Source organism: Vanessa atalanta, chromosome 4, assembly GCF_905147765.1.
Source record: "Vanessa atalanta chromosome 4, ilVanAtal1.2, whole genome shotgun sequence".
Classification (NCBI taxonomy): domain Eukaryota; kingdom Metazoa; phylum Arthropoda; class Insecta; order Lepidoptera; family Nymphalidae; genus Vanessa; species Vanessa atalanta.
Genome location: NC_061874.1, coordinates 3,954,240 through 3,966,948, shown reverse-complemented (window position 1 = coordinate 3,966,948; position 12,709 = coordinate 3,954,240).

Sequence of the window (12,709 nt, the reverse complement as noted above, 5' to 3'; positions counted from 1 at the left end):
TAATAAAGGTTTAATATTTTTTCTTGTAATATAAAAATAAGCTTCTCGTACGATTGAGTGCAATAATTCTGCTCTAAATAGACTTCTCTGCTCTGTGCTGGTTCGGAAACTGCTTACCCAGTTCATAATACGATAATGTTCTTGAAAATATCAAATAAAGGTTATACTAATAATAATAATAAATTAATTATAATGATGAATACTTTTAATTTTTATACGAAGTTTCCCAAACTAACACCCGAACTAGGGTGTCTACATAACCATTAACGGCGAATAGCTTTGATACACACAAGGGGACCCCGTAGAATTATGGTTATAGATTGTACTGACGTACTTGTGAACGTAATTATGGTACTTACAAAAGCGAGTAGGTAATTGGATGCTATTTAATGCAGCGAGTTAAATTACAGTTTTAATTGAGTGCTTAAAATTGAAAATCTCTTCATTCGTGCGCATATTAAGGACTAAAATAACGGCTGGAGCACGCGAGGCGCATACTAGCCTTTGTTTGTCCGAAGCCATAAGCGGTAGCGATTGAGTTAAACCTACTATATAAATATATCATAATGGTTTGCATATATAACGAGTTTGATAGACATATGTACATATATAATATTATAAGCGTTATTGGTTCTGCACTTGATTTTTTTTTAGTCTTATCGGTTTGCTAACCTATCCGATTATGAAAGAGGTGGTATAGAAATGATTTTTTGTTATATATTACGTAGGTGGACGAGCAAATGGGCCACCTGGTGGTAAGTGTTCACCACCACCACCGCCCATAGACATTGGCACTGTAAGCTAAGATGTTATGTCCTTTGCGCCTGTTATACTGGTTACACCCTTTAAACCGGAACACAACAATACCAAGTATTGCTGTTTGGGGGTAGAATATCTGGTGAGTGGGTGGTTCCTATCCAGGAAGGCTCGCACAAAGTAAGAAAGCAACTGTGAGAGAGAACAAAAAAGCAGTAAGTTATTTAGGGGATTCATAATGCTATTTTCACATCACATCAAAAGTAATGGACTAACCCTTGAGCATGAGGGAAATTCACCACGAAAAATAGATCTCACTCGAAGATATTTCAAAGGGTAAGCTGCATTATACATCACATAAAATTAATTTAAATGGAGCGAAAATTAAAAAAATTAAGTTGCATTTGCAAACCGCTTCATCTCATGGCTTAAACTAAATGATTTATATGCTAAGTAATATCGCATTAAAATTGTCCCCAACAGAATCAAGCCACGCCCATAGAAAATGCCTTATATCCTTTATATTTTGAGGTTGTTATTTATTGCTTTTTTAAGCAATTCACCGGCTTTTACGTCTTTTGCTTTGTTTATTCATGTTTAAAAATTGCTGAGCATTTTTCTTCACGCTACTTGATCGTTTTGTTTGATATTGAAGGTTACCGTGGTGTATAGAGATAAGTGTGAATTAATTCAGTTGTTATTTTATGTCTATTAGAAATTTATTATCCATTTATTTAAAAATAGTAATAAAATGGGTCTAACGATATTATAGAGATAGATATATTATATAGCACCCTTGCTATATACCTAATATATCTATCTTATATAAATGGAATCCAAAGTGCAGGTTGTCTAAAAAACTAACTAGTTAATAAAAGTGGCCAAGTGCGAGTCGGAATCGCCCATGAAGGGTTCCGTAGCAGCAAGTAACAAGGTTTATGTTTGTGAAATTCAATTTTTTATTTTTATATTTGAGTTGATTGAATAGGTAAATTGCGGTTTACGATTTATGACGCATAAAAAAAAATACTTACTAGATTTCGTTCAAACCTATCCATAGTACACGTATGGGTTTGATGAAAAAACAATTTTTGAGTTTCAGTTTATGGTAAGTAAGTAACCCCCAAAATTTATTGTTATTTTTTCTATTTTTGCGTGAAAATATTAATGCGGTTCACAGAATACATCTACTTACCAAGTTTCAACAGAATAGTTCTTATAGTTTCGGAAAAAAGTGGCTGTGACATACGGACGGACGAACAGACATACAGATATGAAGAATCTATAAGGGTTCCGTTTTTTCCATTTGGCTACGGAACCCAAAAAAGTAGCAATGCCTTAATATAAGGAATTACTAAGATTCCTATTTACTCCTCTAGTTAAGCTTAAAGCTTGTGCTAGGAGAGGGTATGACAATAGCCCATGCCTGTTAACCATGAATGAGAACCATGTTGTATGTCTTGAGAATGGATGTGGATGGGTATAGAAGTCGGGGGGGCGGGGGTTGACCAAAGAATCGATAGATGAAATGTGTGAAAGACGATATGGCTAGAAATAATGTTACCTGTGAGATGAAGTCAGACAGAAAAGTATGGAAGAAGACACGCTGCGCCGACCCCAAATAAAATTGGGATAAGGGTAGAAGGATTATGAGTGGGCCTGTTAACCTTTTCGCTATTGACACTTCACTTTATGTACCAGGTACATTTTTTTTAAATGAACGCAGTATTTTTATATACATTTTTTTGGTTCCAATATTTAGTACTATGGTTGAATTACTCAAAATATTTCCGTATAGTAGAGATATTATGCTAAAAGAAACTTGATACTTACCGCAGAACATGAGAGTCAAATGTCACAATGTATTATGCGACATTGACTTTAATAATTACAAAATTTATGGGATATACCTACCAAAATAGCGTGTCCCCTTGAGTCAGTAATAAATATCTTACGAGTGAGGTATGAAGTGAATTCTTATAAAATAGCACTGTCGAAATATTTATGTATACATTGAAAGTATCATGCTCCATAAAGTCGATACATTTTACAAAAGGAAGTTATTCTTGTATAAAATATCAACAGATAAATTAACATTAAATTTTGTAAGTATAACTTAAAGCTTAAATCATACAAGGAACAATATTCCATACAAAGCTATATAGAATATTTGAAAATAAGTCTCCTGAGATTTTACTTTAGTGTAATCTATTAATCGTTAAAGAGTAAATATAGATCTGCATTTCAATTCGTATTTTATTGATTGCATTGATATTTATATATCATGTACATTTTAGAACACGCCATAATTCGAGTTACAAACAAAAATAAAAAAGGATATTTTTCGTTCAGGCATCCGTAGAGCCATTAAATATTTTCCCTTAATTTCGCTTCCCAATTAAAATAAATTTTTATTGGTCATTTAGCGCACGGCTTAGATCAAAAATTTATTCCCTCGTTAATTTATTAACGCCTAATTCATTAACGAGATTTTTTAAGCAGTAATTAGACGTAGACTCGACTCAGCCCATGACTTATTCATATTCGAAAGCCATTCCTTTCCTTAATTAAAACTAAGTAACTTTATAAGGAAAAGTGAGTTTGACACGATGAAATCTTTTGATTTAATACGTTTATTTATTATATTTATCTTAATTGCTGATAAAGTACTTTTAGGTCATATTTCACTAAATCACTTTTAAAAAGTTTGTAAGTTACCATCAAAATCTAAATACCTGTATTATCTGATTATTAGAATATATATTCATTGATTTTCGAAGTATAAACTTAGACCATCAATGAGTACATGGATTTAAAAGAGGAAATAACGGAGAAGAACCGATGAAAACAACTGTATACAACTCAAAAACATTATTAGCAAGTTATTCATTTATAATTATAATAAAATATGATGAATCGGGTACGTTGTGTATGTTGAATCGGTTTTTGCAACTGCTCAATGTAGTAAGTCATTTTACATATAGTAAATGTGGTTGAGGATGAATTTGGATCTATATGAATAGGAAACATTCTGAGTAAAGTATATAAAAGTGAAGTAAAAAGTAACAGCCTTTAAATGTGTCTCCGCCAGGCTAAAGTCTACTCTCTATTCGAGGAAAAGGTTTGAAGCTCATTCCACTACGCTCCATTGCATACACACTGCATAATGTCATTGGAATTAGACATATGTAGGTTTTCTCACGATTTTTATCTTTAACGATGATGAATTATAAACACCTAAATATTCAGTGATGCTTGCCTGGATTTGAATCCGTGATCATCAGTTAAGATGCAAGCGTTCTATATATATATATCCGTAGGCGGACGAGCAAATGGGCCACCTGATGGTAAGTGGTCACCACCGCTCATAGACAATGGCGTTGTAAGAAATATTAACCATTCCTTACATCGCCAATGCGCCACCAACCTCGGGAATGATGTTACGTCCCTTGTGCCTGTAGTTTACACCGGCTCACTCACCCTTCAAACCGGAACACAACAATACTTAGTACTGCTGTTTGGCGGTAGAATATCTGATGAATGGGTGGTACCTACCCTACCTAACAATATATTTATTTTATTAGTATACTGGTGATATACCATAATACCAGTATATTAATAATATAAATATACTAATATACCACTATTTATTATTAAAAAATATTTTCAACGCAGTGCCAATTCGTTTCACTAATAAGTTCCTAACTCCAACTCGTTTTTAAAACAATAGCATTATTGTTACACGCAGCTGATGAGTTGGTAAACGCAAAATTCTTGTACTAAATTCACTAAGCGTCGGGACACTCGAATTACTTCACGTAATTTGAACCTAATTTATACGTCGATAACGGTGATTCCGACATATTCAAATGACAAGCTTGTTTGTAAAAGTGTTTATTTTCACTTTGAAAATAACGAAATGGTATTTTGTTAGATTAAATTGCATTACATATATCAACAATTATTTGAACGTTTACGCAAAGTGTGTAAAATGTTCTTTAATTAATAATAATTATTTCAAAAATATCTATGGAAATTCTTTGCTTAGTACGAATTATATTTCTTTTAAACACTGGGCGTTTTGCTTAAACCGTTACAGTAAATCTGCGTTTCGCCGTTGGGCAGACGTACAACGAGCCTAAAAACATCTTAGCGTTTCTTTATGCTTGCCCCGGGGTTAGGGAAATCATATTTCTCGACCCTTGAAACTGCTTGTTTTCTGTATTTTCACAGAATAAGCTCGCTTTGATGCGGATCTAAGTTTCTTATTAACATTTGAGATCCGTTTTCACTTTAATCCTATAGAGTTTGAACACATTTGCTATTTTTTGGTTATAATTTTTTTATGCGTTTAACAATCAAGTTTGTATGCCATTATTTTCATAGTACGACTGATTATTCATTTCAAACATGAAATATATGAGTAATTGGAAATTATTGCCGGATATTTAAAGGTCTAAGATCTATCAAAGGTTTATTTTTACAACTCGCTGGTAATATTTTGTCAACTTATAAGTTAATAGATTACAATATTTCAAAACTAAGAATACTTCTTTTACAGTATAGATAAAAAAGAATATATATATTACATAATAAAATTAATAGTACTGAAAAATATGAAAAAAATCAGGTCGTATTTTGTAGAAAATCCACTTTAATTACTCAATATAAAGAAGAATTTGTTGAATTTACTGCGGCCTACGATGGCATTTTTATGACCCACCCTAATTGCTTTCACAGAATGTAGTACAAGTAAAACTTCGAAAATAAAACAGCAATCGTCGCAATGAAATACATTAATTCCACACACAGAAGCAATTTTTGTTTAACGAATGGAAAAAAGTCCGTTTACAGCTTCGGTTTTAAATATCATTATGTTTTGTTTTTTGGCGATCATTTCGTTTCTGAGCGAATTGAATGGAAATGATAGTTTTTTCATTTTTGTGACGTCGAATACATTTGCTTGCTAGCGACGCTACGGATGTAACGCTAGCTAAATTTAAATAAATCGAAATATTCATAATTTTATAAGTTTTTTAATTAGCTTAAAAATAATATAAAATATAATTGGACTTTTTTTTACTATACGATTTATTTTTATTATTATAAAACAAAAGTTATCTGTCATTATAAATTCAAGTAAAAGTTAATAATTTGCGGTTTACAGTCAGTTGTCAATGTAGTAAAAAATATTTTATACGAGTAAAGTTCCCTGTATCAAATGCCGTAAGCGCTTCGACTTCTTTCAAAGGTTTTAAACTTCCCTGTCAGTTTGAAGGAATAGTTCGTATGAAACTTTCGTCTCACAATAGCGTATGGATATGAACAGGGCTTATAAAAAGAATACTTGTAGTTTAAACGGGATCTTATAGAAGCAAACAATAATCTGTATATATAAACGGGACATAAAAAAGCATTCCAGTACATTTCGCTTTTCGTGCCAAAATGTGGTGTGAATAAATCCACAACAAATCAGTTAATTCCACGAAACATTCGTTGTAATTTACATACGGCATTTACGGTAAAAGAGTGCGTTTCGACATTCAAAAATGTCCCATTAAATCCAACCAATTGCAAAATAGGATTTCAGAAAACTCTTATTAACGTTGTTAATGTTACCTTTATAACGTAAGGTTCAAAAGAGTTTTTAGTTTTTTCTAAATTAAATATATTACATTCAAATACTGAAAAATCTATCATACATATACACATGTAATTACAATTATTATGAACCTATTTTCGTATTAGAGCAACGAAAAAATAAAAAAATTAAAGAATTGTGTAGATTATAATAAGATTTTAATATAAATAATATAATTGTATCTTTGTAACGTCAAATAACACATAAACAGTTAGTGTTCTAAGAGATCAAAGGAAAGTTAATTAAAAAACGTTTTTCGCCTTTTAATATACACGTCATGTGCTCTTGGCAAACATAATGTGATATTTAAATTTGCTTCCACGCTTCTTCATTAGGTTCCATTTTACACTCGACTCTGTGCGTCCGTCGAGTGCATTTAACTAAATTGAATCCTGGACCTAGCTGTACCTTCTAATTAGTGAGCTATTTCACTCGGAATAGTTTCCTCTATGACTTTGAGCGAGTAAGATTGTTGGGTATATGAATCTTTACGAACTCGCTCAGGTGTAATTCAATTCGGGATTAGGATTTAATTTTCTTTTGATTATTTATTTTAGTATAAAACGTGTAAAAATCCAATTATAAGACATGATTAACCTATGAAACTACACGCATAAACATAAACACGTATCTACAAACATATGTCACTCATACATTTTAAAATAATTTAAAAGTTATGATACTATTGTTATTTATTAGTAATATTTCTTAAGATAGTATATAGAGTATATGATAATATCTTATCCTACGTTAATTATAAATTTATTTATATTTAATGATATGACGTTACTTATAAATAGCAGTATTGTGCGTGCTACGCTGCTACGCAATATTGTAAGATGCAGTATTGCCGCTACGTCAAGTCTACGTGGCTACAGAAAATGTCATAAAATTATCTTGAGACATTATATTGAGTGCTTACTAATTATTATGACTGGTTTTTTGTATGGCAAGCTTAAAAAAATCTCTAACTCATATTGCGTTGTATTAAATTGTGTTCTCTTGTATTTACACTGAGAAAAACTTACGTGTTTGTGGATGTATCACGTTATTGTAATACATTTAACCGTGAATACAGTTTTCTACATAATAAAAGCTTATTGTGCCGGTATCATATAGCTATCCGTATTTTTTTTATAACTAATATACACACATGTGGGTCGTTATCGACTCTTTAGGCATATATGGGTTAAGCATTATTTACGGCACTTGGTTAAAGGTAATTATTAAAGTAATACACTATAAATGTTCGTAAACGTCCCATTACTGTGATTCTTTTTAGGAGAATGTTTGGTTATCATTTCAAGATACTGCTAAAATTTGTGTTGGTAAGACTTCGAAAATAATAAACATAATCCATTCCAAAAACAGAGAATAAAGTCTTAAATTACATATTTCTTGCAATGTGCTAATAGCTCTGAACGTAATATGAACTCTATATTATGAGCTACAAACAGGTATTGATAAATTTAGCTTTATTTTCAATACAATAACTTTTCACAATTGATTAGACATCATATAAATTTTTAATCTACTTCAAAAGTTCCGATAATAACTTCGTTGACGCGTTATAAACTATATATTATTTAGATCTTGGCCAAGGATGGACAAACGAATAAGAAATAAATAAATTCCAATATTTAAAAATATGTCACGTGGTTTTGTCATTTTAATTATATCACTTGTATTAATTCGTAGTGCGAATTAGTTGCATAAACAAAAATAACTTAGGTTTGTGATGAATGTCATATGTAGTTTTATTATTATAGAACTAAAAAAAAGAAAGGTAAAAAGCTGCTACACGAGGTATTTAGGCGAGGTAGGAAATTGTGAAAGTCCGCGTGTAGGTTTACCCACTCATTATATTAATATATAATGAGTTAGTTGTGCTCTGTTTTGAAGGAAGAGTGAGCTAGTTTAACTATAGACACAAGGGATATAATGTCTTAGTTACCAACGTGGTTGACGCATTGGCGATGTAATGGGCAATATCTCTGATAGCGCTAGCGACCTGTTACCATCAAGTTTATTACCCGTCTGACTAACTTTGTCATAAAAAAATGTTAGTATGAATATGACACGTAATGAAAACATAGATACGGAGACAATTTGTTACAACAAGATGGTTAATTGTATTTAACAACTTTTCAATTATTATTAATATATTAGAAAATTCTGGATCTCACCTATATATTCAGATAAGAATTTGTGAAGTTTGAATTCAAACATAAATATGAACCATAAAAGGTATATAAGATCATTCATACCTCTCACGTCACACCCATTTTTCAACGATGGCATTATCAAAATCCTACACATACAAATAGAACTGTACTAAGTTTCAAATCACAGAGACGAACGATATGCGAGCACAAATGTTAAAAAAAATGGATTCATATGTTTTTATATATATTATGCTAAGAACTACGCCAATTACAAGTGTTTCATTAACAATGATAAATTCCAGCTTGCAATTGCGTGACTAATACACTTTGGTCCAAGCTTCGTACCACCTCGAAACATTCAAAGAAGACCGCTTTATCATCATTCAAAGCTATTCAACCAGCAGCTGAATAATATATATTGCTTCTATACAAGAAATAATCCAATCAATTAAACAAATGGTATCAATTATTAGAGGCATTCAACTATTGAAAGTCCAATACTAGATACGATCATTATTTCTATATTTAACTATGAATTCGAAAGATAAAAATAATTCCGTTTAATAGTGTCCGTTTTCATTTTTATTTCGCTGCTAATTGATTCCGATCAAAGACTGTGACGTGAAAAAATACAATACATAAAAAAGTACTAATTTAACCTGGACAAAGTTGTTTACTCGTAACAACTAGTACAGGCCAGTATCTATGATAATAATTATGTTTATCGAAAAGATTTATAAGCTCACATCTATATCGCACAAAACATAATATATATATACAGCATGACTGTTTGAATACTATAGATATTTAAGGACGTGATATTTGACGATCATATATGACAAAAAAAATACATATAAAATAAATATTAATAAACTTCTAAGTAAAGTCAACCAAAAGCTATATAATTAATTACACGTCGTGTGGACACCCTAGTTGCGCTGTCGACACAAAACAGGCATGTAGGTAGGTACATTTAGTTATCCTTACCTTACATTACCTTTGATAAACAAGCATGATCCAATTCCCCTTCATACTTTAATCCTCGCTTAGGACAGGCAAAAATGTCAAAGATATTTATATATAAGCAATAAATATGTTGGCTAGGTAAATGATGTGAATTTGGGACAAAAAATACTATGAACCGTTTACGATCATGGTATTTCCGGCATATTTAAAAATGGAATCATACTTATATTATTGACAATCTTTAAACTACCCATTTACCAACATAACTACACTAACCTTAACAAATGCACCTTCTCGTGTGATACATAGTTGGGCACATTTACGCATATTACTGGTGATTTTTAATTTTAACTCTTTTCTGTTTGCATACTCAATAACATACACGAGACGTTTCCTTGGGCATCTGTAACTGTCCAAAGTCTTGTAGTCTTTTGATTAGCGTTTAAGATTACGCTGGCAGTAGGTACTCAGCGATCTGGGAACATCTTCCGGTACAAATTAATGCCATGTCCATGTCCTCTGCATTTGTATATTGATAAGCCATACCTAATTACTAATGACGGGTCACTCTCACACGCGGCAGATTAGGTTACACGTAAGATCGACCGCTAGGCGCGCGCGCGGGTAGACGGACATAAGAACGTTACGGTGGCGCTCGCCCTGACCTAATTAGACTCGGCCCACGGGGCGGGCGTTGCGGGTGGCAAGCGGCACAGTATAACATCACGCCGCACGCGCCACTGGCAATGTGCCGCACTTCATATATTTAAATGTTTTTTTTTTTGGAAATTTGGTCCAAAATTATGAACCTATTTGTTTACATAATTCGAATGAGAATCATGTACCGAGTATTCTCGTTAAATATTGATAATTTCATTCTATGACTATGTAGTCATTAAAACTAAAAGGTTTAGGTTGAATGTTGATTGCAGCGCAAAAGCAGTTTTCCCTAACTCTGGAAGGCTTAGGCATAATCAAGAATTGTATCTGCCTCTTGCTATAAACTAAACAGTGACAAGCGAAATAGCTTTCTTTCTACTCGTTAATAATAAAATAAGCCGCGGCTTATTGACACGCAAGAAATAGAATTTATTTATTATTGGACACAGCTGTTTATTTTCTCACGTACCTCTCAATTACACTTGGAATTAAATATTACGAAAATTCTATAGTACAATTATTCGTATTGAAAACGTTAGCTATTTTTAAATAACAGATACGGTTGATTGTTTAATTAACGATCATTATTCTACTAACTTGTTTAAAAAAACTTTTTTTATTCGGATTAGGTGGGCGTTATATAGATTACTGCCCACGTTTTATTACCCTCCCAATCATAAGTTTATAATAGCCTATGTTAATAAATTTTTAACGAAGTTATTTCTGTATATGTCACTACACTTACATGAGTAATTTAAAACATAATTTATTTTAGGTTTAAATTTTTATCAATTTTTTATTAAATTTACTTACTCAAACGTTTTTAATATTAGGTCCCTGCATATGAAATTACCGGTTTGTCATACAGACCACTTTGATCTGAAATATCTCCTCTTTGTTATGAATTCCAAATTCAAATTTTATAAATTAATTTAGCTGGTACATTTGAGTTTTGGAAAGAGTCATTTATTTTTTTCTTTGGCATCGCTTATTACCGCTCTATGGAAAACATGAAATATCCGTATATTTACCAGTACAGGTTCTACCGTGGCACCAGTTCTGCAGAAACAGCTCGAAGGGTTAATGATGTGTACGGCGCTGGTGTCGCAAAAGAAAGCACGGTACGTTTTTGATTTCAACGTTTTCGGTCTGGAAATTTCGATCTTCAACCAACCCCGTGGACGGCCGAAGATCAAAATGCAAAATGAAGAATTAAAGGCTATTGTAGTAGCGGTTCCATCACAAAGCACTCACAGATAACTGCAGGCTTCGGGGTAAGTTAAAAAACTAAGTTCAAAAGTGCATAGATAACAACGGTGCATACTTTGATGAATTAAATAGATATAATTATAGAAATAATGATCGTATCTAGTATTGGACTTTCAATAGTTGAATGCCTCTAATAATTGATACCATTTGTTTAATTGATTGGATTATTTCTTGTATAGAAGCAATATATATTATTCAGCTGCTGGTTGAATAGCTTTGAATGATGATAAAGCGGTCTTCTTTGAATGTTTCGAGGTGGTACGAAGCTTGGACTAAAGTGTATTAGTCACGCAATTGCAAGCTGGAATTTAACATTGTTGATGAAACACATGTCATTGGTGTAGTTCCACAAAAAATAAATGGTCTTTATATTCCTCCCGTACAAAATGCCAATTTCATATCTAAGGACCTAATATTTATAAATAATTATATCCAATTAATGGTAAACAAAGCTCGATTTTATTTGACTATATTTATTTAACTTGATAAAAATATCATATATTAAAATGAATGTGTCATTACCAGCGTTCAGCGACGTTGATTATTCAATTTTATTTTATTTTATAATAAAATTAGCAATTAGTAAATACAGCTATAGAGTGAATACGCTACAAGTAAATGACATAAAATAATAAGTTACCCAGATCATAATTTCCATTTGTCACACGTTAATATTTGCATTGAAGAAATGAACACAATTCGTGAAATTATTTCTAAGCCTTCAAAGTCTGCTTAATATTTAACGGTGGGACTTTTTTATGCTTTTTTACTATACTTTTAGTTTAATCCTCTTTTGATACTATTATTGTTAAGGATCTTTGGTACCATATATACTTGTAGCTATATTATTTGTCATCACATCATGTCATGTTAGTGTTTGTTAGTGACTAGGTTTGCATAAAACGTAGTTATGCATATACTATATATACTATTATATATCTAAGTACATCTCTATTTATATAATGTGTATAATATACATATCTCTATAATATTTAATACATTGGGAATGAAATGATCGCCTCCAGGCTGTTTCAAATAACTAAAATTGTACATGGAAAATGGTTAAAAAAAAAACAAATATATATCCCGCTGAGTTTATTACGCCGGTTCTTCTCAGGTCCGAGGTGCTAAATTCCGAACCGGTGGTAGATTTTTGATAATCAATAAGCAAGTGTAAACACTTCTATATTGAATAAAGATTTTTGACTATGACTTTGACTTTGATTGAAATGAAACATTAGAATTTAATATT